At 43.3% G+C, this 24,184-nt stretch overlaps 1 long non-coding RNA gene across 2 annotated transcripts; it reads left to right on the plus strand.

Annotated features, from left to right (window-relative positions):
- The first annotated feature begins 12,128 nt into the window (after nucleotides 1–12,128).
- Nucleotides 12,129–19,531, plus strand: LOC149353308 (uncharacterized). Of its 2 annotated transcripts, XR_016290955.1 has the most exons (3): nucleotides 12,129–12,903; nucleotides 15,023–15,265; nucleotides 19,195–19,531. It is a non-coding gene; the product is annotated as an uncharacterized LOC149353308 (long non-coding RNA). The 2 variants fall into 2 exon arrangements; XR_016290954.1 differs by lacking the exon at nucleotides 12,129–12,903 and having other exon boundaries at nucleotides 14,845–15,265.
- The last annotated feature ends 4,653 nt before the right edge of the window (nucleotides 19,532–24,184 follow it).

A 24,184-nucleotide genomic window follows, 5' to 3' on the forward strand; every position in this document is an offset into this window, starting at 1 on the left:
GAGGCCCAAACTTCACGCCACATCGGGTCAGTGCTGTCGTCGTCGCACCGTCGTTCTCAAAACTAAATGCGTGCGGCTAGCCGGCATTGTTCCGGACGTCTTTTAAAATATCGTGCAGTAATGTTTAACGAGTACTTTCGAAATTGGGTTGCTGTGAACACAATCATGTTGACACGGTCAAATGAGCTGGTCAACAAGCACACTCTGCAACCTACTGTGCATACAGCATGTGTACGTCGTCCTTGCCAAGAGTTACCGGGCTTCGTGGCTTGCTTCTGATTCGTATAGTGGAGCGCTTATGACATTATTCAGGCTGTAAATCACGCCGCCTATTTACTTTTGGAAAAGACGATACCTACGAGGTAAAAAAAAATGGTACTCTTTAATTACGCCACACCTAATATCTATGCAGGTACAGTTAGCTCCAATATGATAGGGAACACGTTATCCGCATTCGAGCAATGATTACTCCACTAGTACGACGACTATTGTACGAGCCAAAGCACACTTTTTCGACAAACCCACTACTAAGCTACGCGGACATCACTAAGAATAATATAGCTTTGGTTTTATGGCGTTTAACGTCCCAAAGCGCCCCATGCTATGAGGGACGCCGTAGAGGAGGGCTCAGAATAATTTCTATACCACCTGAACGTGCACTCACGTCACACAGTACACGGGTCTCAAGCATTCTGCTACCATTGAAATGCGACCGCCACGGCCGGTATCGAGCCCCCGTCTTTGGGTTTAGCAGCTGAGCACCATAACCTCTAAGCTACCGCGGCGGCTTACAGAATACTATAGGGTGAGGAGAAGAGTTTTTCCCACAAACTAGCACTTCGCATAATCCAGTCACTATGAACACATGGTACCCCGACATACATGACCCAACCTGCCCCCTATACGGAGAAGCGGGTATAATGTTTCGCATGACATGGCTGTAATTTCAAGACACAAGAAACATTTGCACAACCTATAAGCGTTGAGAGGCTGCCCTGCGCCGCGAGGACCCCGCTGTCCAGAACAACCTGGCGGAAAGGGGATGAGCGGCACTTCAGGCCATTGGACTCACGGACAAAGACCAACTAGCTTTCAATCTCTCGGTAAATATTTTTCTTCCTTTGTTCTAAACAGTTTTCCTCGAACGGATAATAGTCTAGAGTCATTTTCAGGTTCAAGTGTAGAATTAAAAACAGAATTACATCCCTCGTTCAAACTGAGTGCTTCCTTTCATATCGTAGCTAGCTGTGCTTAGCGAGCATGGTCTAAGGAGTGCGTGTGCGGGCCTATGTTCGGGTTCGTGGGGACGAGAATTCTCACAGCACTGTTGGCCACAGCGAGCGTCTGCGGCTGCAAAAGGCTGCAAAAGACGACGCGCCGTCGCACGTACGCATCCGCGCGAGCTGCCCAGCTTCACGAAAGAAAGGAACGGTAAGAAAATTTTCGCAAGCTGATTGGTCATGCCCAGCTTTCCTGGACCATGGCCTCCGAGATCATCTGTGCGCTCGTCTAGCGGGTGATCTCGGAGGCCACGCCTGAACATTCAGCAACTAGCGTCAAACTCGCCATTTTTAAGAAAAATAGAGAGTCCCGAGAGGGTTCTGCGTTAACATGGTGATCTTCACGGTCGACTGTTCCTCCTCACTGTAAAATTTGACCACTAAGATGCTTCCTGCGCTCACACCAACTATTTCCGAAGGCCATGGCCAAGCCATGGCGCTGGCAGCCGGCAGCCGTGTGAACAGTAGAGCGTTTGTCCAGATTTCCTGCTTGTGCATGCTCACGGCTGCTGACTGAACCCTTCAATATCTGGTTGCATTATCCATCACCATGGCTGCACTATTTTCTGCATACCATTGAACCCGTGTGAACTGTCTAGTATGGTTTTTGGTGTTTCAAAAAACTTTTCTTCGGTCCACCTCAACCGCTTATGCGCAGGTGGCTGCGGTGCACGTTATAAGCATTACGACTGTCTGTAAACGCATTTAGGAAGTCATTACGCAATAGCCGGCACAAATTGAGTGCGTCCCCTCTTGCCTGCCCCTCCGGACTCCCCTCATCCGCTTTCCACCTTACGATTCCGCCTTTCCCTCTTCCACCGCTACTCCCTTCCCTGCAATTTCACTCTCGCCCTACTTTCATCCTTTGCCGTACCCTCCACTTTGATAAACACGGTTTTGACGTTTTGACGCCTGTAAACAAACAAGGGTGCTGATGATGATACCATACCCAAAACTCTTCCGGTATCAATGGCATACCGTCTGAAAATGTTTGCGCCGGTGCAGACCACGCGTGTCGCGCTGGTTTTAACAATGCAGCACGGCAAGCGAAGCATCCCGCGCAGTATTTGATGAGGTGCCGGTGCAGGTAACACTCCAGCTTTCGATACTTCTCTCTTTCCATGGGGTTATTGCTTTCTCGAAAAACGCACCCGTCCAAACTCTTCAAAGAGGAAGTGTTCTGGGGCTGAATCGCTGTCTTGCCAGAACAAAAAAAAACGTTCGACAAAGCCGTGTGTAGTCTTGCCGGTTCACCGTGCTCTTCGCTTGGCTATAGCTCTGCCGGTTACGCCGACGACGACGTGCAAGCCAGGAACGAGCGCCTAGCTGCGTTCTAAGATAAAGCGCGAGTAAGCAAAGTAGCCGGCGTGTAAACAGCCGCAGGCGCCGTCAACCGTCGGACGCAGGCGGCGGCGGCAGCTGCCGTAGCGACCGTAGCCGCGCAGCGGGGGCACGCCGTGACGTCACGCATCACGAAAGCGCGCGCGCGAGCGTATGCGCGCCGTGGGAGAGCCCAGCTACTCCACGTGGCCTCTGCTTATCGCGGTGACGTGGATCTCGGCGGCAGCTCGGCCCGGTGGCGTGTTTCCGTTTGCTAGCCGCTACAGACAAGCCCAATGTTGGCCACGCCCGTTCCCGACAAGTGCAATGTTGCCAAAACAGACGCTGCAGCCAAGTTCAGTGTTGCTCACGCCCGTTCCCGACAAAATCAATGTTGCCAAGGTGTTGTCTGCTGTTGCCATGACGCCCAAACAGACGCCCCGCTGGGTGAATGCTAGGGAGCCTACATGTTGCGCGCCACTGTCCTTTTACATGTAGGCTCTCTAGTGAATGCAGCGCCGCGTCTTTCCTGGCCCAAGTGTATTGTAGCAACGTTTGCCTGGCCTGCATATGTGCGAAAATTATCGGTGAGTGGTTCAGCGGTAGAGTGAGATTCCTGGCCTTTCAAGCCAGCATTGGTGGCACTTGTTTTGATTGTCGGTGATTTGACTGTGTAACTGTCGCTTTTTTGAGTCTTTTCTCTTAGCGGGTTTCGTGTAAAGTCCACGGCGGAGTGGTGTTTGTATGATCTAGGTTTTGAGCGTATATTTTCGTGGTTTACTGCAAAAATTGTCGTGACAGCCCGTACTCATTGTGCCCATTCTTCGTCTTAGGTTGTGGCACAATTTTTTCAAATTGCTGAATCGTCAAACTCATATCTATCTCACACCTCTCATGAAAGCTGCAGTTACGGATGACGTTGTCGCAAAACTGAAATAAGGGAGCTGGAGTCAGGTAACCTAGAACAGTGCATTGGGCTGTAAGATCATTTCCTTTAGACATTGTTGCAAACAGTTTCATGATGGCATATACCTGTTGTCTTATCTTATATTGGACACAGGAATGATGATACGTCCACACAAAGTACTAGTGTTAAACGGTTCCGAGTGCAAACAGTAGGCGTTAGTAATATTGCACCCACTGCTCTGTGTGTAATCTGAGATGGATGTGGCAGCCACATATTTTCTGCAGTCTGTGATTTTGTTGGTAGTTCCTAAGCATAGATGATCTGAAAGTGCAAGCTTCTCTCATCTAGAGACCAGCTTTCCATGCTTGGCATATGTGCTTGCTCCTTTTCTCCAATGCATAATGACTCTTTTGGTGTAAATCGTGCCTTGATGGAAACAGCGCTGCTAGCGATTTTTTTAGACAATTTACAACTTCTACATTGACACTTTGTTCCTCAATTCAATAATGAAAAAGTTAGCTAATTATGCTGAACTAATTAATTAACTTTGAAGCACGAAAAAAAAACTGCAGACTAGGTCCATAGGTCGGCACACTCACTCTTGAGTGCACTCATATCAGCTCACATGTGAGTGAGTGGTCGTGCGTGTGAGTGGACGCGAGTGCGAGTGAGTGTGGGTGGTGATGGGTGTGAGTGCGAATGAGTGGACGTGAGTGTGAGTGAGAAGTTGTGATTGCTAGTGAGTGATCGTTGTGAATGCAAGTGGTCATGAGTGTGAGAGTAAGTCGTGAGTGCGAGTGGTTAAGAGCGTGAGTAGACATGAGTACGAGTGTGAGTGAGTGGTTGAGAATGCGAGTGGTTACGAGTGTGAGTTGACATGAGTGTGAATGCGAGTGATTGGTTACGAGTGTGAGTGCACATGAGTGTGAGTACGAGTGAGTGGATGTGAGGGTGAGTGGCTGTGAGTGCGAATGTTATTGAGACACCCCCCATGGTGCCGAGGTATGACTAGGTCACATGACTCTGAACTACCCTCAGTTGGTCTCACGCAGCTAGGACATTCTGTGTTTCTTAAAAGCTTGGATACTTTTAGCTGGGGCACCTCGTATATGACGCATGATAAAATATGGTAGATAGCAACTGCATACCGGAAAAAGGTGCAGTGGGAATAAACAATCATAACAAAACATTTTATTAAGCATGCTCAATTTTACAAACATATTAAGGAGCACCGCAAAAAGAGAACACAATACGATATAAAAGCACTCAAGCAATAAAAGCCGTACACAATAAACACAGGGTTCATTGGCATGGCAAATGAAGGTATTTAAAAAGGACACACTTTTTCAAGTTTTTATGGAATGATGCTTCTGTACTCGATGATTTGATGATTGTTAGTAGTGAGTTCCAGACACAAATTAATAAAACATAAATGAACAAAATGAATAATGAATAAAAACGAAATATCATCATTTTTCAAGCCAGGTATAGGGCTGTTGTCCTCACCAATATCTCTCACGTATTCCAATTACTCCGGGGAATTAAATGCCTTGTACTTTTGGTACACTTACTGCTAACTTTGTATAAGGGTTCCTAAGTCAGCACTGAACCGTAGTTTATCTCAAGCTTGCCTAGAGAATAAACTCTTGCCAGGACAGAAGCATTGCATATTTGAAACACTTTCTCTGCAATTTATTTATTTATTTATTTAGAGCATACTGCAGTTCCAGTGAAGGGCCCTGGCAGGAGGGGCACAATAAGCACAAAACAAATTTGTACAAGGCAAGTCATGAAACAAAAGCAATTCAATGAACGGCCTGTTCTAAAGCATCAGTGTCAACTGCTGATGATGGTGGTAGCTGATTCCACTCGGTAATGGTGCGGGGAAAAAAAAGAAAATTTGGATATGTTAGTTGTAGCAGCTCTGCATGCAGCACACTTGTCCGTTTTCGTTCGATGTTATATGAAACTAGTTGGGACGATGTGCTGTCTTTAAAAGACGTGAATGACGCATATAATGCTTTTTTGTTCAAAGTTAAAACTGTCTATGATAAATGTTTTCCACTAGTCCGTCCGTGCAAACGCAATCCAAAGAAACCGTGGGTTACGCAAGAACTGCTGCGCAAAATAAGGACCAAAGAGAAAATGTTTGCGCAATTCATGAAATCACGGGAGCCTTGCAAGCTTGAGAAATATAAGAAATACCGAAACCAGCTGAATAGAGAATTGCGAACTGCTAAGCTAAGCTATTTTAGTAATGCATTTTCAGTGGGGTCCAATAGAAGTGTTCACAACCATTGTGACCAACTGAACAAATTACGAAATCGCACCTCAAAAACAACTATTACGACAATAATGAAGGATGGTACACCAAGAGGTGGGGAGGAACTGTGTAATGAATGTAATAATTACTTTGTTAACATTACCAAAACATTATGCTGTCCCTCTGACACACCTGTGGGTTACGCGTATAATACACCATGCATTCCTGAATCCCTGTTCATGTATCCCACTGATGAAGGTGAAACAGTGACAGTGTTTAGAAATCTAAGAAATAGCAGAGCTGAAGATAAAGATGGCTTTCAGATCAAACCCTTCAAATTTGTAGTTGACATACTAGCTCCAATACTAATGCATATCTATAATCTAGCTATAGAATCTGGCGTGTTTCCAAAAGAAATGCAGGTAGCAAAAGTGGCTGTCATTCACAAAGGTGGTGCTACCTCAGATATGGCTAACTACAGGCCTATTTCCATTCTTCCGATATTATCCAAAGATCTGGAAAAGATTATTTATGTGAGAATCAATACTTTTCTAGCCAAACATTCAGTTCTATCAGACAGTCAGTTTGATTTCAGAAAACAGAGGTCCACGGAAACGGCACTAATTAAGCAAAAAGAAATAATAATAAATGCGTTTGAGGAAAAGCTCCTTGTACTAGGAATATTTGTTGATTTTTCCAAAGCATTTGACCTGCTTAATCATGCTTTACTGGTACATAAACTCAATAACTATGGAATTAGAGGTAACAGCTTATCTTTAATTGAATCATATCTGAAATATCGTAAACAAATCAACCTTGCAAGCTACCCTCTCTGGTGTACCACAAGGCAGCATTCTGGGCCCCCTATTATTTAATATTTACATTAATGATATATTTTCTGCTCCCCTTCCTCTCAACATAATAGCGTATGCAGACGACCTCAAAATGCTTTCCTCAGGTAACACAGAAACAGACCTGCTAGAACACGTCAATAAGTTCTTAGAATTCCTGCGTCAATGGTCCTTTAAGAACTACCTAAGGGTAAACATCACGAAGACCAATGCAATAACATTCTGAGCTAAAAACAGAATGGTGCGTGCAAATTTTGACCTTTGGTTAGCAAACAAAAAAATTGATGTCGTGCCAGCTGTGAAATGTCTTGGTGTTGTTTGGACTGAATCACTTAATTGGGATAAACATACTGAGAATATCTGCGCTAAAATAAACAAGATTAATGGCATCCTATGCCGCCAGAGGCATACACTTCCGCCTAGAGTTAAAGTATTAATTTACAATGCATTAATATTGCCACATATAACTTATTGTCTCATGGTCTGGGGGACAACAACCAAGCAAAAGCAAATGAAAATTCTAATGGCGCAAAAACGAGCAATTAGATTAATAGCTAATGTGCTGTGGTGTACTCATACGGGTTCTTACTTTGTAAGGTTCAGTATAATGAAAATCTCTGAGTTATTCCCATTCAAGTTAATCTCTATGTATAAAAATGCTGTTTCAACTAAGAATGATTTCCTCTTATCAAGTTTCAACCTCATTCGTTCGATTCCATCTTATAACACACGGAACAAAATGTTATGGTCCGTACCTTTCTGCCGCACTACATACGGTAAGCAGTCACCGACATACAGTCTACCACATTACCTCAATATTGTGCACAAGAACAACATCATACTTGAAAAGACTTCACGGCATAAATTAATAACACTTATTCCTTTGTTTCAATGTGCATAATTTTTGACGTCATGATTAGAACATATACATATAGCTTTGTGTATCTTCTTTCTACTTGATTTGTATCTCGGTTGATTATAAATGCGTTTCCTGTACATAAATATTTTGAGCATCTTTTGTCAAATAATGTCGAGTGATAATAGAGGCATAACATCATGCAAATGTTAATGTATATATTTTGTGGCTGTATTTTCTTTTGTGCTTGCGAGTGCGCTCTTCCACTGCTGTTGTGATTAGCTGCCAGGCGATACCGCCGGCAGAGGGCGCAGGGTGGCCCTCAAGCTGCACCAACGCAGCTTTTTGCCTTGCGTCTTCTCTCCTCTGTTGCTAATGTAACCTTGTGAGAGTTAATAAAGATGTATGTATGTATGTATATGTATGTTTTAGTTAAAAATGCAGAATCAAGCCTGGCTTTCACAAATGCACAGAACTGTCTCAAAGAGGAAACTTACTGAAGCGTTTTAACACACAAGGGACAAAAACACTGACTGGGCTGCTTTACCAATGGCTGTTCTGACAGAGTTGCTCGATGGGAATGCTTACAAGGTGATCTTGAGGCCCAAGATCAGATTATGTTTGATTGGTGCAGCAAGCATATACTTTCTAGAAAGCCCAAGAGGGAACCTGAACTCAAATGTCAGCATGTGTTAGTTAATCCTCTAGGTCATCCTGCTAGGATTGCAGCCACAGCAAAAAAATGTGAAGTTGCTTCCATGCATGTTGCACAAAGCATTATCTAACATTATCTCTAATCCTAAGTTTCAATGTACTCCATAAATGCAGAAAGATGACCCCGAGAAACTGCTAGAAGGCACATGTTAGGTCCAACAGGTTTGCAGCATAAGAATCCAGGTATCTTAAAGCTCTGCTACATTTTATTCCATTGCAATGACAGTAACTTCGAACACTCTGTGGACTGCAGCTACTAGCCTGCTAAATGTACCTATTAATTGAAACAGGTGCAGTCAGACTCCACAGCCTTGGCAAAAGAAAAATAGGAAATTGGAAAGGGGTAGGTAATGCAGCCAGCACTACAGCAGAAACCCTCCCATAACCAAACAGTAAACATGAACATTCATCGTGAGAGTCACTGAATGGAAGAACTGTAAAGTGAGAGTGTGATTGATTTGTGTCCTAAGTCTGTGTACACAATGCTGTATCAAAAGTATCGTTACAACAGGATGCATATATTCTCAAAGACTGAATAGAAAATTCCTGTTGACAGTGTCAGCATGGAGCCTCTTGTTTTGTTTTGAGTTTCAGATCGCTATCTGTTTTGGGGCAAGGAGAATTTTGGGGAATGGAAGATGCCCTTGGAGTGCACATTCAAAATGTAGTCCATTAAGGGAAACACCCTAGGTGAAGTACATTTCAATTAGGCAGTAATTACTCATGAGTTTGTACTTGATCGCAATTATACGGTTGTAGAGCAAAGCTAAACAGCTTTCTCAGAACCTTTGCAGCTGAAGAGAAATCCGTCTTAGTCTGGCGATAGAGCCAGGGACCACTGCCTGCCTGGGCAGTCACTCTACATTTAAGCTAACCAGGGTGCCTAGCAGATGCCATGGTGAGGCCGAATTGATCAGCAACCCGAAGCAAGAACGGTGTTAGTCTCGCTCTGAGTTGATCAATTAGCTCTCTTTATCTAAATGGTGTGAAGCTTCTGACACCATGAGACACTGTGCAGGAAATAGTTGGGGATAGCCCTTGGCCTTTTGCTTCTGACAGCCTATGCAAAAGTTCTCGAGGCAGCATGGTCACATTGCATCAAGTGTATGTCTCTTCAGTCTTCTTTAGATGCTTTAAATTAATCCAGAGCCCTCCACTAAGATGACCCTTGTAGCCAGCGGGTTCGTTTAGGATGTTAAACCGTACAATTTACAATTTTTTTCACGCGCGGGATGCTGGAGCCATAGATGGGGCCGAGAGAAAGTCAAGAAGAGAGGCAATCCATTGATCTTTACGCTGCTCACGAGGCATGACGCAGGTGGTGAGTGAAGGCACAGCGGAGTGGAGGGCGGAGAGGCTGGCAAGCTCGGCCGGGAGCGGGACAGGGCATCAGTGTCCTGGTGCTTGCGGCCCGACCAATAAACGACACGTATGTTTTATTCTTGTAGACGGAAAGCCCATCAAGCAAGGCCGCCGGAGCTAAGAAAGCCAACATAGGGCATGGTGGTTGGTGATCACGTGAAAATGACGCCCATAGAGATAAAGTCTAAACTTGCCAAGGGCCCAGGCAATGGCCAAGCACTCTTTTTCTGTCACGGAGTAGCTGGATCCGGCTTTCATGATGGTGCGACTGGCGTAAGCAATGACACATTGTTCGAAGCCAGACTTGCGTTGGGTGAGCACAGCCCTGAGGCCAATGCCACTGGCGTCCGTGTGTGGTTGGAGCTTTGCGGGTCGAAGTGATGCAAGATGGGTGGTGCCATGAGGAGACTTCGCAAGGTGTTGTAGGCGTTGTCACAGGAAGGCGACCAACTCGAAAAAATCCACGTTGCTGCCGAGAAGCTGAGTTAAAGGGGCAACAATGGCCACAAAGTTGCGACTAAAATAGGAACAGAGGCCTAGGAAGCTGTGCAGTTCCTTAATGCAAGTAGGTTTTGGAAATGCAGTCACAGCATGAAGTTTGGCGGGGTCGGGGCAGACGCCCCCTTTTGACACACAGCGTGGCCTAAAATTTTCAGTTCACGAGCAGCAAATCGACACTTCTTTAAGTTCAGCTGAAGGCCAGCATCCGTAAGGCAGGTTAAGACGTGCTTCAGCCAGGACTGATGAGTCGCAAAGTCGGGCGAAAAGATCACGATGTCGTCGAGATAACGGAGGCACAACTTCCACTTCAGGCCGCACAGAATGGTGTCCATCATGCGCTCAAAAATAGCTGGAGCACTACAGAGGCCAAAAGGCATGACATTAAATTCATACAGGCCATCAGGGGTCACAAATGCGGTTTTAGGGCGATCGTTGGCTGCCATGGTGACCTGCCAGTAGCCAGAGCATATATCGAGAGAAGAGAAAAGTTCCGCTCCTTGAAAGCAGTCCAGAGCATCATCAATGCGGGGAAGAGGGTAAACATCCTTTTGCGTGATTCAGGTGGCAGTAATCAATGCAGAAGCGAATAGAGCCATCTTTCTTCTTCTCGAGTACCACGGGTGAGGCCCAGGGACTGTGTGAGGCCTGAATCACGCCGCTCTGAAACATGGTGTCAACTTGTTGTTGAATAACTTAGCGCTCACTGGCGGAGACACAATATGGGTGCTGACGCAGAGGGGCATGGTCACTGGTGTCGATGTGGTGGGCGACAGTCAACGTGCAGGTCAAAGTAGGTTGGTGTAAATTGAAGGAGGAACGAAAGTGATGAAGCAGTGCGAGAAGTTGAGTGCGTTGAGGTGCAGAGAGAGAGGCGTTGATGGAGGGAAGGAAAACGTCTGGAGGTGAAGTGTTGAGCGAAGTGTGGAGGGCATCTACGTCGAGGGACAGCGAAGCGTCAGTCTCATCGCAATAGAGAATGAAATCAATGATCTGGACGGTACCAAGGCACTCACCGCGACACACAACGGAAGCATATGTAAACAGACTGGTCATGAACAATGCGCTAAGGCCAGCTGACAGGGTGAGGACGGCGTAAGGTATGGGCATGTACTTGTGGCACAGAAAGAGGCGATGGCGTAAAAAGTATGTTGCCGTCGCGAACAAAGTCAGAAGCGATGGGCACAAGAACAGAAGAACAGGGAGGCAGTTGAGTGTCTTCAGCAGTGACGGCTTTGGCAGGAGCAGCAGAAGGGGCATCGGGCAACGAAGAACCGCTGATAGCAAAAAGAACTCGAGTTCAGCCCGAGCACCATCGATGACTGCGTTTTGGCGCGATAGGAAGTCCAAACCCAAGATGATTTCATGAGAACAGTTTGGCAGAATGATGAATTCAATCATGTAGAGGAACTCCTGAATAACGACGCGAGCTGTGCACGTCGCTAATGGCGCAGTAGCCTGCGCGCTTGCGGTGCACAGCGAGAACCCAGAAAGTGGGGGCGTCACTTTTCGCAAGGAGCGGCAAAAGGTGACTGACTAGCGAGGTGGAGCTACAATGGACGTTTTTCCAAGAACTCTCGTCCAGCAAACTTTTGTCCCCGATAGTACATATGTGAACAGCGGCGCGTCGCGTCCGCAAAATATACGGTGCGGCACTGCTGCATTCTTGTACACGCAGCTTATCTTGGCCTGCATTCTTTACCCGTCCTTGTGAATCGCAATACGACGCCTTGAGAAAAGGGATTGAGACTGCAAAATTAATAGCTTCGCCACATATTCCGTGAACCTCCATGAATGCTAGCACCTCCGTTCAGCCGCTGCTGTGGTTATTGTGTTCGGCTTCTGACCCAAAAGACGCGGGTTCGACCCCGGCAGCTGTCGTATTTCGATGGAGGCGTTAATGCTAGAGGCCCGTGTACTGTCCAATGCAGTGCACGCTGAGGAACCGAAATCAATCCTGTTTATTTATTTATTTATTTATTCAAAATACCTTACAGGGCCCAGAAGGGCATTGAGTAAGGGGGGCAAAAACAATAGATTAAGCAAATAGGAACACTGAGTTAAAAACAACGCGCGATACAAGGCAAAAAGTAAACACAATTATAAATATACAGGGCAAAACGTAACTACAAGACATACATCACCGCATCGAAAGAAAAAGCAGTAGCCATAAAAAATATACTAATGGTTGAAATTGCACAAGAAACCAAAACTTAATACTATACCAACGAGAAGAAAAGGGAACCAAGGACAAAGAACAACCTGAAACAAGACACAATGTCGTTAAAGAAAATGTTTGTGCAGCTGGTCTTGAAATGATTGGTGGTTGCCGATAGATGCGATACAGTTGGGAAGATCATTCCAAAGAATAATGGCACGTGGAAGTGCAGATGAATTGAAGGCTAGGGTTCTTCCGTAAATGCATTTAATGCTGTACTGATTATGTAGGCGGTGTGAAATGCGTGAAGGCTCTTCGAGGGGCAAGGGAGATGGCCTGGTGCTGTGACGATATTTATGAAGTAAGCATAAAAGAGCGATGGAAAGGCAAATATGTAATGGTTCGAGGGAGATATCAAGTTTGATCTTAGTGATGCTGGACGGGGGTGGTACTTTTGTGTGATGAAACGAGTGGCTCTATTTTGTACGGGTTCAAGCATGTTGATTAGGTAATTTTGATAAGGAGACCACGTAGGTGAAAAAAATTCTAGTTGAGGACGCACGATTGTTAAGTAAGCGACTTTTCTCACGTTATTAGGGGTGTTTCGCAAGTTCCGCCGCCGGTACCCAAGTGATCTTGAAGCTTTGGCACAGATGGATTGAATGTGCGTGGCCCATGAAAGATTATCCGTGAGGTGAATACCTAAATACTTATAAGATGATGCCCGAGACACTACAGTACCTTCAATGGAGTACGAGAAATTAGAATTAGTATGCTTGCGGGTGAAAGAGATAACCTTGCATTTAGATGAGTTGAGCATCATTTGCCATTTACTACACCAATTTGAAATTAAGTTCAGGTCAGTTTGGAGAGCAAGGTGATCATCCATAGAATTAATGGGCCGATAAATGATGCAGTCGTCAGCAAAGAGTCGTATAGAAGAATATATGTCTGTGGCCAAGTCGTTAATGTATATTAGAAACAATAAGGGGCCAAGAACACTGCCTTGGGGTACGCCAGACTCTACATCACTTAGTGGGGAGGTGAAATTGTTTACTGTAGTGAACTGCTGGCGAAATGAAAGAAAGTTACGTAGCCATGACAGGGTTAAAGAATCTAGGCACAGAGCAGACAATTTTGAGAACAAGCGGGAATGTGCAATACGGTCGAAGGCTTTAGCAAAATCTAAAAAGATAGTCACTTTGAAGGTTACCATCCATGTTGAAATCCAAGTCAGTTGTAAATTCTAGCAGTTGGGTGTCACAAGAAAAACCTTTCCGGAAGCCGTGCTGATTAAGAAAAAAGAAAGAATTAAGTTCCAGATGGCAGTAAATGTGGGAAGCGACAACATGCTTGAGTAATTCACAGCAAATGCAGGTTAGCGAAATGGGGTGGTAGTTTTCTGGTGAATTTCTGTTTCCACTTTTGAACACTGGAATGATCTTAGCAATTTTCCAATCTGTAGGAAGTAAACCAGATGATAATGATTGCTGATAGATGAGGCATAGAATTTCACTGGAGATTGATACAGTGTTTTTCAATATTTTAGAATTTATGTTGTCAACACCAGCTGATGAGGAAACCTTAAGATTTGCAATGAGACGAGCGATACCTTCAGCGGTAATGGTAATAGGGGCCATATATTGGTAATCACGATCAGGAACAATGGGTATGTTGGAATGATCTTCCCGAGTGAACACTGACGCAAAATATCTGTTAAATGCTTGGGGACATTCACTCTCCGAAAGCTGCACGTGATCGTCGCTGTACAATGAAAATTGGTTGCTAGTACTGTCGGGAGATATCACACGCCAGAGCTTTTTGGGATTAGATTTTAGGAGGGCGGGTAGGTCATGAGAAAAATATTTTTTCTTTGATGCCCGGAGGGCCGAACAGTGAGATTTCAGACAATCGTATTTTTTCCAAGCATCCGATGTAGATATACCAACCGAGCTTTTCTGTACAAACGCTTTTTTTTGTTTCGATGACGGCGGAGAGATCTATTGAACCATGGATTAGATTTGTTGTTTGAAATTGAAACCAAGGGAACATATTTGTAAACTAGATTGGACATCATGATCTTATAAAGTACCCAGTTCTGATCGACGGACCTGTCTGCAAATGAGGGCAAGAACGTTTGAATAAAAAAATCATTAAGTGCAATATTCATATCTCTATAATTAGCTCTACTGTAATCGCGAATTTTCCTGGATGTAAGACCTTGAAACGCTAATGGGACATTAAGTCGTAGATGAATGAGCTTATGGTCACTAAAACCGTCAAGGAGTAACACTTCGTTAATCGTTTCGGGCGCATTGCAGAAAGCTAAATCTAAAATGTTTGAACCGCGAGTGGGTTGGTTAATCACCTGAAAGAAATTAAAATCTAACATAATGTTGATAAGCTCTGTTGAGGCGCGGCAAGATGACAAATGTCACCAACCAGTAAGAGACAGCATTTCTAGACCTCCGATATACATATACAGCTTCTAAAGTTCTGCTTGAAATATTACTCGCGCCTGGCAGAATTGCCGCTGCCGTGACGCAGACGCGACTCATACAGAAAAAATAATTGTGCCGCTTTCAGGAATAACAGCGTTTCAATGGCAAAAAAAAAAAAAAAAACCAAAGTCGCTTGTCGAGTTTCAGTTTTGATTTCATGGTTGGCAGTTTTGTGTAAAATCTATTCTTTCGTTATTTTTGCTGTCAGCTCTCATTATTTTTATAGTGCTATTGTGGTGTCGTTTCTTACGAATTTTGAGCCATGCTTCCAGCGCATTTCGCATCAGTTGCAAAAAAAATTGCATTTCGTAGGTGGCGCAGCAGCGCCATCTGCCTGGGACGGCCTGCCTATCGACATCAGCATCATTCTCTGCGTGCCGCGGGTTGTTTATATCTGTGGCTGGATTGGTGCTGTTCGTGCTGTTCGTGTTTTTGTTGCGGTCGTGTACGTTCCAGCTTCAGTTTATTGTGCAGTTGTAACACTAAATGCATTTTTAAGCGTAAACAAAAAGTCATGCTGCAGTGTTCAAGTATGACACGTTGGAACCAGTTCAGGTGAGCTCTCCGTGCTGCGCAGCTGCCTACACGGCCTTCTTTGGTACTGTACTAATTTATGAGAAAACAGCGGTTGAGGTACCTTATGGTCACTTTTTTATCATTTACTTTTATTTTATCATCCAGAAATCTTGAGTCACAGTCATGACCTTGTGCTGCACTGCTATCTTCTGTTTTGTCAGCCTCAAAAGTTTGCGGAATGTGGCTGTATAGGAAAAACTTCATTGCTGTGCCTTGTGTACCAGTTTCCTGGCATTACGCCAGTGAATGGAGCGTGCATGTTCTCTCATGATTGCCTTGCAAATGTTGCTATGGGTTATGGCGCATGTATATGGGTTTTTCTGCGCACCCAAATTTCGTTGGGTTTTGTCAAGATCATACATGTCAGAAGGGCTGGTGGTTATTACATCAGAGCAGTGTGAATGTGAAAAATTTACTGCAGTGGGTAAATGAAAACTAAAAAGCATGGTACAAGGCAAAGCTGCCGAAACCGCTCACCAGTTCTTGAAACAAAGTGAACATAGCAGCACTAATTCTGTTTGGGCGAGTAGGTAATGATCCATTTTCTTCAGCAGTTGTGTTGCTTGTCTTCCTTTCATGTGTCTTCTCTTTCCGCACTGTTTAACAATGATATCACTACTATGCCTCACCATTTTTTACCTAATGTGTTTCTCTTGGGTGGCTTGCAAAAATGGCTCACGCTGGCATATCATGGTCCACTGAATGTTAAATTATGGAATAACTTGGATGGTTCTCTGTGTGCATTGCCGAATAATCAGTTTCAAAGAGAACTGCCATACCATTTCTTTGACATTGCTGTAATCAAATGCTGTGTAACCCATCCCTGTTATGCCTCTAACAGAAGAGACAGCAGTATGTGTAAGTAAATAAAAAATACTTGAATGCTTCCTTCTCAAAATTGACGCCATGCAATGACACCATTTTAGTGAGCAAATTAGTCATGAACTGATAATTCTTATCACATGCTTTGTAGCATTTCAATGCCTGTTTTTGTCAGCCTGTCTGTAAAGGCTTTCTTTGTTTTTGTTTAGGCAAATTAGGTGCCGATTAAACCAAGGCGCAGTGTTAGTGCATGAATCTGTCAATAAGAGCAGCATGTTTATTACTGAACAGGTTCCAGTTGACCTCCACTGAACGTGTTCAAAAATTGAGAAGAAAGTGCTCAGAAAAAACTGTCAACTCAGCATTTATTTTGGCGAAGTTTGCTCGGTTGTAGCACTTGATTTGTTTTTTGCGAGTTGCTTTTTTGTGGGGCTCGAAATTGAGATTTCCCGTGATTATGGAACAATTAGTAAGGCCTTCTAAAAGCGTAATATTGGAACAAAGGTTTACTGGTTAGGATAAGATCAAGAACTGTGGTAGAACGACGCGTGGGTTCAGAAATATGTTGTTGCAATAAAAAAACAAGGCAAGACTGGAGGAAAGTCTGAGCTTAGGATCATTAGCTGGAGCTGTTAGTGAGGACCAACTAATTGCTGGAAAGTTAAAATCACCTATCAATAGTAAGCCTGAATTAGGAAATTGAACAGTAACTTTCCTTAACATTTTACAGAATTCACATAAGATTAAATGTTCATGTCAGAAGGGTAGTAAACACCAATAATGACATCCGTAGAGTCACATTTCACACGAACCCACACTGGCTCGAGGCATGACATGACCTCAATAAGCACAGCAGTGACTTCTTTTTGTAATGGCAAGAAGTACACCCCTACGGCTTACGCGGTCACTATGAAGTATGTTAAATTCGGAGTCGCAGAGGAAAATGCAATTGTCAGGAACCATGTCATTTAACCAGGTCTCGGTAAGTGCGATGATAGACAAACTGCATGAATCAATTAGTGAAGAAAGAGCCTTATTTTCAGATGGAACGCTTCTTATGTTAGTGTACAGGAAACTAACATGTGTCTCGTCTCCCCTTTCTGCGTCCTTCGTGAAGTTCGCGCTGTTTTCGTGTGTGTGCTAACATCTAAATCAGTGTGGCGCTGCATGTGACTGAGAGTGTGGTTTGACTGCCAGTTTATGAGGACTGGAAGGAATACATCACTCGTTTAACATCCGCACTGTGCAGAAGAGTTGTCCAGTTCCTTAACTTATGTTTCGAACAGAGAACTCGCAGTGCCTTGGTGCGAAGTACATTGTAGGAAATGTCTTGTTCGTTGAGAAGGGGTCTGGTCTCGCAGCATCAGTACTAGTAATTTTTATTTTTGGTTAAGTACACAGACAATGAAGACAGAGGAAAGGATGACACACTGCTGCTGCTGCTTGCCATTTACTAATCGCACTCTTGCACAGACTTGTGCAGTAAAGAGTGCTGGCACTGTGAATGCATAAGCATCATCATGACTGCAGGTTTTTGCAGTAAAATGTCGGATGGAGTAGACGTGCATTTTTTTCTTTTCAGACGAGGGATTATTTCTGCTCATACAATTTCTCGGTTTATCAGAAATGCTTCTTCCCGTGACAATATGTCAAAGGTATGTTGGCATCTGCATACTCTGCAACGAAAGTTGAGGAAACCACCATTCTGTGACTTTGATATTTTTGCAATGCTCATGAAAACAGTCATTTTAATGTACCCCAGTCTGCCGTTGAAGAAACCGTACCTAAGACAGCGGGATCCAATGTACAGTGAATCCTGCGCACTGAACAAATCTGATATTATGTTTGTTTGTTTTTTCACATTCTTTTCATGCATGAAATGGCTGGCCTAGTCATCTGGCATAACGATTGCAGCTCGTCTGGCACAGAAAACAACCACTTTGACATTGCATCACTGTCCAATTTTCTCTTGGCTATATATATGGCAGTTTGGTTGCTCTGATGAGCAATGAGGAGACAGTGCCTTAATAAAGGACTGCTTCTGTACAATTCATTCCACCGTAAACTTGTCAAGACAGCTATCGTGAAGACAGCTCTTGAATGTCATGTTCACACCATGTTGGCGTCAGGTCCTCAAACAATGCACACTTAGCAGAAGCACAGGACCTTAACTACATTTTGGCCAATGTTGCTGAAGGCTTCACTGATATAGTCTCCAGGGCACCTTAGCTGTCGCATAGCTTGAAGAAAATCAGACAGCGAAATAATGTCAGTGGTTTTTTCGTGCATAGCACAAGCTGCAGTACTTTGTTGGATGACGGGGGCAACCACTTCTGGAAAAAAAAAATGTTCAAAGATACATGGAAGGGAAAAAATCTTCACTGCACAATATTCATTGTATATTAGATTCTGCTGTCATTGGGCAGGTGTTTAGAAGGGCACACTGGGGTATATTTTTTCTTTCATCTCCTCATGCCACAGTTTCACCTGAGGCTGCAAGATGTGAAGATAAATGTTCAAATGGCCATCTCCATAAACGTTTAAACATTGTAAGAAAAGAATGGAAGCTTCCTCAACCTTTGTTGCGCCAACCTGCATTGCAAATTAAGCAATGTTTGGTATTGAGATATGACTGCGGTTAAGCGCAGAAGAACTCAGCTTAACAGCAGTTCGAAGCTCTAAATTTATAGGTATAAGCAGCAGGAACAATTTTAGTCCAACCAATGAGGGATGAAACTGAAATTAAACTTTGGGAGTTAGGCAGGTCCCACGCTTGACCTCAGCTTTGACACACACTCTAGCATCGATACTGCTGGACTGGGGAACGGCTCAACTCAGGAGTGCAGTGTCTGTCATTGTGGAGCAACATCAGAATGGGGATTTGGTCAGGGAACATGCAGATGGTGCTGTCATGAACAGAGAACCATATGCAAACAAATAGATGTACCAGGGAATCTATGACTCCAGTACAAAAGGTGCAAATGCACACACAAACCTAGAAGGATTCCGCAAAGTCAACAAAGCCCACCTATACATTGGCTCACCATCGTTGTCACAGATCAGCCAAGAAACCGCATTCCTCGCAGGAAGGTCACAGGCAAATGAATGTGCGCATCAATGACATCCTCCTTGCAAGTCTTCAGGAATGCCTGCAGCTGATGCAGTAGACCCAGGAAGTGGTGAACAACAAGTCATCTACAGGGCCATTGTGAATACAACAGCAAACGCAGAATCGGACACCCAGTGCTAATCCTGACATGTCTCTCAAGGCCTGGGAGGCATTTCGCACTGCAGTGCAATTTTTGTGACCAGGAAAATGTTCAATTTTCCAAGATTATAATTTGGAATTCACTGCTTGCTGTTATGCAGAAAAGCATACTGTAACCTTAGTGTATATATCTGAATAAATGTGTGTTTGTTTTATTTTTCTTCCCAATTTGTTATGGACAGTTTTGATGGAGGACCAATGTACCATAATTAACGAGGCACGCCTGTATAACCATACAGTATCCAAAAAACACCACCTGGTTTTGCATGATATGTATGGCCTTCCTAAGAAACATCCCTCGTCCCTGCTATGACAAAGCAAATGCAAAAATGGTAGAGCAGTTAGTTGAGCTCACAGAAAAGGTATTATGCAAAACTTTCTGAAGTAAACAGCAGCCAGCCAAACAAGTGTCGGTGCTCATTTTCAGAGTCCTTTCAATGCTCCTGTTATGAGGAAGCCCACTAACTTTGCATGCATCTTCTACTGCTGTGCCTGTATCAAAGGATGAACAGCACGATAAACACTGCCACTATAGTGGGAGCAATGTATAGGAGGACTCTCAGGATACCAATGATGGCAGGGGGTCACCTTTATTTTGGCCATGGTAGAACAGATGCAGTAACTTGCAGACAGTGGCTATTTAAGAGGGCTAGAAGGTGGCATTTCTGGAGTGCACCCATGCCAATAAACAGCCTCACAGTAAAGGTGTTCCTGCATCACAGTCGGCTGCTGAAGTGTCGAGAAGCTTGATTTCTGCATATTTCCAACCAGTGTGTCGCCGTTTAGTGACTGCAACGAATATGACCGCTGCTTCAAACTACATTTCTGGTCATGTACCGCTCTAGTGTCAAAAAGAGGTGGCACCTTGCTCATTTTAAAAGTTCACTCGCACTTGACAAGGAAATGTGAGAACCAGTCAGAAAGGCAAAGTAGCAAGCAGTACGGCACTTGATGTAAATGATAGGATTTCAAGTCAACGTAATGTGCCCAGCAGTCTGTACCACATCTCCATTTGAAGGGACACAGCTTTCAGCAAAATTTACTTTATTTCTAGCAGTATGAGGATCCATAGCGCACAAAATTGAAGGGACACAACACTTCGAATGAGACTAGAGCTTGTGTTGTGTCGCTTCAATTTTGTGCGCTATGGATCCTCATGTTGACTACCCACTAGCCCGAACCCTGACCCTTCTAGCTGTATCTACATGAATTTTTTTTTAGCAATTTAAAAATAATTTTACTCATCAAATGTCACTGTTTTATGTGCAGAAAATTATTTTCTGATATATATTTTTCCTAAATCTTATGAAAAGGCTGCAAAGCTAAGAAAATGTGGCAGAAGGCTAGTTCAGCATTCATTGCTCTTGCAGGGTGAAGTCATGTAATTTTTTTTTGTTTTGCAAAGGTCAAATTTTTGTTTTGAATTTTTGAGATTCAGTGTTTGTTGACATATTCAAGTTAGAAGACAATTTCATACACGAAGTTTAAAATTTTTAAATGTGAAAAACAAAGGTTGCCTAGACCTGCCGCTGTGGTCCTAGGAGTGCAACAAAACAAGTGCTCAAAAAAGATAAAACTGTTGTGAAGAAGTATGCTCCAGGAGGCAGTATCTAGGCAGAAAACCTTAACAGAGAAAATTGCCCGTTTCTTGAATGTTTCGTCACAATTCACAGCCGCCGAGGTTCACGAAACAATTTTTTTACAGTACTTCCCAGTTTATTTCAAAAATAAAATTTCGGGACTGGAGGGTCATTCCACGCGAAAGGAGATGCGCCAAATTTTTGACATTGTAGATTTGGCTGAGGAAATTCATGCCAGTTAAGACCAGTCCCAACAGAAGTGTAGAGACCTTTCGAAGAAAAAAAAATTTTCTCCAAATATCATGCTCCAAAGTGTAAGAAATCCCCTTCATGTGGGCATTTTGTGAAAATTATGGTTCAGGAGCCGTTCTGCCGGCAAAGTTTCTCTCCGCATGTAGTCTGGTATTGAGATGCCCTGTCATGCCTCAAAAAATAAACCGTGGATGATGCCATTTTGGTTTCAAATGGAAGTGCTTAACATGGTTTAAAATGGAAGTGAAGATTTCCGCATTTTTTGAACTAAACTTGGAGTCTAAATTTAAGCAAACTTTTTTGCAGTTTTGCCTGAAACCTTGAAATAGCACTGTTTGCATTAAAGTTGAACCTTGCGTTGTTCTGTAATTTAATTACAAGTATATCGATTTCTCCGAAAACGGCCACATTGTGGACCAGAAAGCTCTAAGTGGGCAACTGTGCTAGACACAAAAAAAAATCCAAATGGTCAGCCCATTCAATTAGTTTCACATATAAAAAAAACTAGAAAAGTATTTTTTGTTGGTGAGAAATAAATTTTTAAAAAGGAGTTGCAGAATGTGGCGCCAGCATCTGTTATGGTACGATAAAACACTGCTTTTATTTCCAGCCTCGCTAAACTCTAGTAGCTGCCATTAGCATTTGGACATACTGTGAGAAGCCACTGCACTGTTTCAGTTATCTTTAAAGAATATGTTTGGGCAGAATACTCATGGTATACAGGGTGTGCCATGTTATTCCCTATAGATCTGACCTAAACGCAGGATTTAAAAAGCCAGTCTGAACGGGTTAGATGGATAAGCATTTATTATTTACATTTGACTTGACTGAGGCATCAGCCTGTCAGATTATTCAACTTCCAAAGCTGTGGTGTATAGCGAATACATGCAATGTTTAATAGACCATTTGTATTGAATTAAACAGGATGCGCTGTATATACACAAAATATGAAGGGGAGATTGCATAGTACAACAACAAAAAAAAAAAAGCATTATAACATCATGTAGGTCTCTTCTGTGAATACTGAAAATTTTTAAATACCGAATCCAATATCCTGGTATTTTATTTGGTGAATGAATGAAACAGCGTATGTTTAAAATTATTTGGAATGAACTGAATCTGTCCTCAAGTTTGCTAATCATAAGCAAGTTCGAATAGAGCACGTCAAGCAGAACCTGCTCTGGCATTGCACAACTTGTTGTAGCTATCCGTCTGTGCAGAAAGGAGGGTCCAGCACCACGGCACAGTTAATTCGTGAGACGGCATTCATAATGCTCATATATCGCCTTCAAGATTGTGCGATGCTGCAGGGTTGAACCTGGTTTAGCAAACACTGCCGTTTTGCCCAGTCTCTGAGGTCGTGGCCTAAACTGTCGTTCCTCTCATCAACCGAGATATTGCATTAGTTTGTATGCTGTCATCATCGGTAGCAAAAGGTAAATGCCCTATGCAAATTTCCTAAAGATCATAGTGGTAACATACAGACTTCGTGTTGCATGTCCCCTGGAGGACGTCGGTGCTGCGTCTTTCGATTGCTACAGCTGCAATTTCATGACTTATAGCGTAGCCGTTGGTGATTCCTTGTTTCACTTAAACATTTGTTTTGCACTAATATTCGTATAAGTCTGCACAAGCAACTTCAAAGCTGCAAATAATCGCACATATATTCAATTCATATTTCATTCGGTCCTTTCACTGTTTGATTCCTGTTCGATTTGGTTTTTAACTACATTATTCATGTTTTATTCGCAAAGCTGGCCTGCTTGTATTAGATTCAATTTCAAAATAACGCTGTTCGCACGCCCCTAATGCTGGATTTCCCAAACAAGTTTGCAAATTGGGCTCTTGTACACCTATTACATACGCTGGAAGAGGTGCAGACAGTACTCTGTAGTGCAGAATTTTCAAATATCATTCAGTTTCGGAAGACTGAATAGAGGCTGATACAGGGGCAAAGAACGGCGTCCCTCATAGCCTGAGTTGCTTTGGGGCGTTAAACCGCAATAAACCAAACAGAGGCAAAGAACAAACTCATAGCAAGTTCAGCATGTGTACCATTGACTGCTTATTCTTTTGTCTTCTGCGGTAAGTCAGCTGAGTATGCTCAAAAACAAAAATGCACCAACTTGCCGAACTTTCACTTGTAACTGTAATATCCGAGAAATTAAAAATGTGTAATGACAGGCATAGTCCCTTGACCTCCGCAGACTGCCACTAGTGACAATTTCGGTGCACTCAACAAAAGCTCTTTTCAGCTCATAATCGGAGCATCAGGAACAATTCAATAAGTGAGTTGCTGAAAGACTGCCAAACAAAAAATACTGCTAGCTGCTTTCTATGCAAGGGTGTGCGTTAGCAATTTTTCAAAACCGAATCAAATACGGAAGTAAAGCTGGAAAGTGGATAGAATATGAATAGGATAACTTTACAAATATTCACTGTTTCACCACTTGAACGAATATTTGTATGAAACAAGTATGATGTAAAACAGTGAAGCGAAAGTGGTGGCATTGTAGCACGCTGCTATGCTATAATTTATCAATTTTTAGCTACAGCTGTCAAAAAACAGCAGTGGTGACCTCAGCTAGGGACTATGCAGCACTAAGAATATCTATCATCATGTCCAATGTATAGAAAAAATTACATTTGCTATTGATTGCACTATGCTCTGCAAGACCTTCATGCGCGTGTGACTTGTATATATGTTATTATGTTAATATGTAAATGGATTAGTTGCCAGTGTACCTCTCCCCTGTCCTTTCTACTTTCCCCTCACCTCTTTCAATTCCTTTCTACACACTGCCTGCTATCCTTTATTTCAGCTGCCCCAGCTCAGATGCTTCCAGCAGCAATGGCAGATGCCAGGGCGAGCAAAAATCTTTTTCCTTCCATTTACCATGTTTAATAAAACTACTTACTATTGATTGCAACAGCAAATACACCAACGCCCTGCGTCGATAAACACATGAGAGGCAA

Source organism: Amblyomma mixtum, chromosome 3 (assembly GCF_055824585.1).
Source record: "Amblyomma mixtum isolate Tamu chromosome 3, ASM5582458v1, whole genome shotgun sequence".
Taxonomy (NCBI): domain Eukaryota; kingdom Metazoa; phylum Arthropoda; class Arachnida; order Ixodida; family Ixodidae; genus Amblyomma; species Amblyomma mixtum.